Source organism: Lissotriton vulgaris, chromosome 7 (assembly GCF_964263255.1).
Source record: "Lissotriton vulgaris chromosome 7, aLisVul1.2, whole genome shotgun sequence".
In the NCBI taxonomy this organism is placed as follows: domain Eukaryota; kingdom Metazoa; phylum Chordata; class Amphibia; order Caudata; family Salamandridae; genus Lissotriton; species Lissotriton vulgaris.
In genome coordinates, this window is record NC_141695.1 from 58488167 (window position 1) to 58493245 (window position 5079).

Genomic DNA, 5079 nt, shown 5'->3' on the forward strand with positions numbered 1-5079 from the left:
ATCTATTAAAAAGTCATGTGATGCAGTGCAGCAACCAGAGTTGCTGCATTGCATGAAAAGAAAAGATGGAACCCTGCCATAACAACTTAAATTTAGCCCTGTAGCTTTCTTTTCACTGTGCGGTGTACTTTAAGGTACCCTTCCAATTGAAATGACAATGCTTTGACATTGTTTTAGAAGTTTCCAACATTATAGGTGTGCTTATCCTACAGCACCCAAGAGAAAGTTGAAAAGATTGAGAACAAAAATATTTCTCCATCTTTAGGCTTGCCTCAAGTGGATTTACATTTTCAGACCAAAGCTTTGTCCACAAATGTTAGTTCATAAGGCTTTGCTCCAAAAAGCAGGTTGGACTACATGGGATAAACAATATACCACTCATAGGATGCCCCTCAATGAATATTAGCGAGCACAACGTGCTGCCCGGTGTTACTTTGCATCACTTTAAGAATACTTTCCACTAAAAAACAAGATTTGCGCTGGAAAGTAAGTGCAATTTCAACACTTGATAAATCAGGTCAACAGTTTGGAGTTGATGGGGTGTATTTTCTATTTAACGACTAGTAAATATTGTGATACACAAATATTGACAACAAAAATATTGAGGGTAGTAAGTGTACATTGCTAAGTATAAATATACTATTCCTATCTGCATACCTTGAAAATGTATATTTGGTCAGAGTATATATACAACGAAATTCTATTAATATTGTACACTTACCTTGTCCCTTTTTTGGTTGTCATTTTTTAAATTATAATATTATGACAATTTTCAGTGCTCAACCTCCTGGCATCACGTCTTGATGGAGTCCATCCTACACATACAAAAGAGGGCATGATGTGTAATTCCACTGGTCACAGTACTCGATGATTTTCAGGTTCCAGTTCACAAAAATTTGCAAATCCTGGGCAGTTTCAAATTCACAGAGAAAGACACAAGCTTGCTATTGAAGCAAGTCACTACAACCTACAGCAGCATAGTCCAAGGCTCATAGGCTTTTGTTGAGTAGCACATTGGTATATATCTGAAGAGAAATTGTCCAGAGTGGTATCCAAGGGGTGGTAATTTTTTTAATGTGCAACTGCAAGTTTTCAGGTGTTTCCAGACTTGAAATGTCCAGTTCCAGAATCACCAAGCACAAAGTTACCTGGTGTTGATCTGCACATGGTAGGTGACACCACAGGTGGAGAGGGGCAGGGTATGCTGGTAATGGAAAAAACCTGTCCCATGCTCTCCCCACCCAGCAGGCCCACAGACTTTCTCCCCAGTTCAAACACCCCCAAACTGCTCCAGCCCTACCACATATGGGTACCACCTACTCAACGCAGGTGGTAAATGTCTCTGATAAACTCCCCGATTACATGGATACCTTGCATTAAAGAACCTGGTAATTATTGATCGATCAGGTTATTCCCCATTTTGGTGGAGTTTAACTCATGATCTGCATTAACACATGCTTAGACACCAACCGGTATTGCCGGTATCGCCGAGCTGAGCTGAAGGGAACTCAAAACTGAGATCACAGTGTGATCTGATTGTGTACAATGAAATCACTTCTGTGCTGCTTCAATCAGAGACTTGGTCAATGCATCAACTACATGCACATAACAGTGAATCTATTTACCTTCATCTTGAATGTCAAAGAATCCCAGCTGCAGGGACTATGGAGGAAGCACACTGTTCCCCAGTACACATTCTTTTCTACTGAAAGTTCGGATGGAGGGACCATTAGAAAGCTGATTGTGGCATAAGCCTTGGAACACAATGCATCAACCCTGTAGTGCACATGTCCCCAGATCATTGTTGTATGTTTTGTGAAGATATGTGCCAGAGAGATCACCTTGCATTACAGCCTTTTCTTTGCATGTTCTGTTGGTGTCACACCAGCTGCTGCAGGTGACATTGTACATACTGTTTCAATTGTAAACAGATTACAATGTCTCACGGCTTACACTTCAGTTACAGCACAACACTGGAATAAACTACTGACACATCTTCTTTGCGCTAACTGATAACCAACACCAGTTGTGTGCTGCATCTGTTTGAAGAAGTCAACAGAATTTGTGTTTAATTACCAGCATATTGATAGCATCAGTGCATTTGCTAGACAGGAACCTGTTTCAAATGAGCCAAACATGACTTTACTGGTCACATAGAAGTGCTGCAGCTGGTAGGAAGACATCTGCCTGATGTGTTGCAGACATAATAATGAGCAACACTGACACCACCCCATGAACACTACTGTTAATACCACTTGTAAATAATCCGTAAATAATGCATGTTGTAGAAGGTTAGGCTAAATAGATTCTAAGCACTTACTGTGCGAACACCGTCATCAAAATATTGGTAAGTTGGTAAGTTGTACAACTTCCGAGGATGAGGAGGCATTTAGAAGAGGAAGAGAAGAAGAAACATAGACTTATAACTTCTCCATACTTTTAATCTTGCACACTACAGAAAAGGTTCGACAGCATCAATGGCATTCACATGATGTGTTTTCCATCCTCTCTCTCCCTTCTTCTCTCACCTGCTTATATGAAGCTGGAGGCAGCATTCACTCTGCATGAAGCTCCTCAGAGACACAGTCCCTGGAGCTACAAGGGCCGGATCTACAACTGCAAAATGTTACAGACTTTATAGCATCGTTATTTTGAAAGACAATTAACATGATGTGTCCTTGTCATTGAGGCACAATTCTCAGGACAGAAGGCAGATGATGTCCAGAAGTTAGTGGTTATGTTTACAACCATTAAGTAATAATTGTCTTAGGGTAGGGTTCACCAGTATTGATTGTGAGTACTGGAAAATGAATTATTTTGAGAGGTCTTGACACTGACATCCCCTAGTTGACCATGTGACTTATCAGTGAGGCTCCAAGATGAATCCTCAGTTAGTTGACGTCCAAAGCTCCCACGGCTATACCAAAGGAGAGGCCATTTACCTGCATTTACCCATGGATGAATAGAGGAGTGAGAATAACTCAAAGTGAAGCAGATATGTACCCTCTTGATACACCCACTGATCCTAATCCTTTTATTGGTAGAGGATTTAGAAGGACTATCAGACCATCTCCATATCCATATAGGTGCAGGGGCACAAGGGTATTTTCAGAGGTGAGGGTGTGGGTGTTTCATATTAACTAGGACCCTTGACACTAGTTTTGTAATAGCATGCTTTTATCCAAAGTCTCCTTGATTCTCAGGACTAGCTGATCAATCAGTAAATAGCTCAAAGTGAGAGACAAAGTTGTTGAGATTCAATGCAGTAAGATCCAGTTATCACCGTTGTAACACCACTTAATAACATCATGGAAATATATAGACATAATAATAGAAAGTGTCAGCACAATACACACAAAATATTCACTTACTTAAAGTACCAACACTGGGGTTAGGTTGGAATCACAATAATCTGCTCTCGTTCATTATGTTGATCAGCATCGCTGTGCTACTCTCAGTCCTGTGTGAAGACCACAAGAAGTATGACCCTCCTGCCAATAACAGTGACCCCCATTACACTGTTAGAAATAATAACTGATCACAATCTCCAGGAAATATAGGAATGTGGAATTAGGGTATACAAACATATATAAGAAATGCAGAATGAGTGTATTCACAGTCCCTTTAAATGTCCATATTGTGTGTATCAAACAGCTAGATCCGCCTGCTCAAAGCTACATATAAAAGAAGGGCAGATCTTAGTACTCAAAGGGGTCTGACAGAGAACTGTGGCAACTATCGGATTGGGTAACAAGGAGGAAAGAGCATACCCAAATACCACACTGGGCTTCAATGACCCTTGCAGACGTTGAACAATAATCTTAACTCGATACTTGAGGTAACAGGCATTTCACTGTTCCATGTTCATGAAGTGCTTGCACTATCTGTGCGCTGGAGTTAGTCTTCAACTTTTATATGCAGTCTATGGTTTTCATTTGGTGCTGGCGCTTACTAAAAGTTTGAATCCCAAAAAAACAACTTTTGGGTAGATCTTTGAGAGTGGTTGGAATGCATTTTATAATATTAATGTTATAATTGATTAAAATAATTCCTTAGCAGATCGACAATATTCCCACATATCTTCATAATTAATTTAAGCAGAATCAGCAATTTCCTGGATTCTGATGCTGAACTATGATAAAAAATAATCCAACAATTCCTTGTGGTCCAGTTTTGCCGGATGGAGGACTTGAGTCTTTCCTCTGTTTCTCTCACTCTTTGACTAGCCCAAATGTCAGTCTCCCCTTGCTCTCCAAGTTCAAAGCCAAACTCACCTGCAAGGCACCTCATCTTCTCCCATGAAATTTGCTCTATGAGCACAGTGAGATTAAATGGGGGAGTGGTGTGGTCTGCATTTGCCTAAGAGCTGCTCCAACAGATGCCTTCATGGGAGCTGTGCCTAGAAAACTGCCAACCCTTCCTTTACCAGAGGACAGCTGCGGCAAAAGGTACTGACAAGTCTAATATTTCTTCTTCTAAGCAGGTTTGTGATAAGGCAAGCTACAGTTGACAAATGCCTGTCAAGCTGGGGTGGGGGGGTACAGTCATGGAAACATCAGATCTATTACAGATCCATACCATTCATTGTTTGCAAAAAGTATGAAATAAAAATATTGTTAAAAAAAGCAAAAAACTGTAGTAGAACCACATTTTAACTACAGTTGATGCAACAGGGGGTAGGTGATAAAGCAATTACAAATCAGGAAAACAGCAACCTAAAACACATCATTCTTGTATCAAACCAAATGCTGACTTACTTTTATTATTGACGATTAGCTATTGTAAGATGCCATTTCTATATTTCTCTAAGCCAAGGTAATGACAAAATAGGATTTTGAACCTGCACACATTCATCAATATGCGGACGACGCCGTGCTGATTGCTCACACAGGTATCAGTCTACAGACACTATTGGATCGTTTTGGTTCCTTCGTGGAAAATCTTGACCTGAGAGTAAACGCCAAAAAATCTCATTCTATGATAGTGGGTAAACACAGAGGAAAGCTTAGATCTAAAATCTTCACATGTAAGGGAGAGGTGGTTTCCAGGGTTCCGGTCTTCCCTTACCTGGGGGTCCTT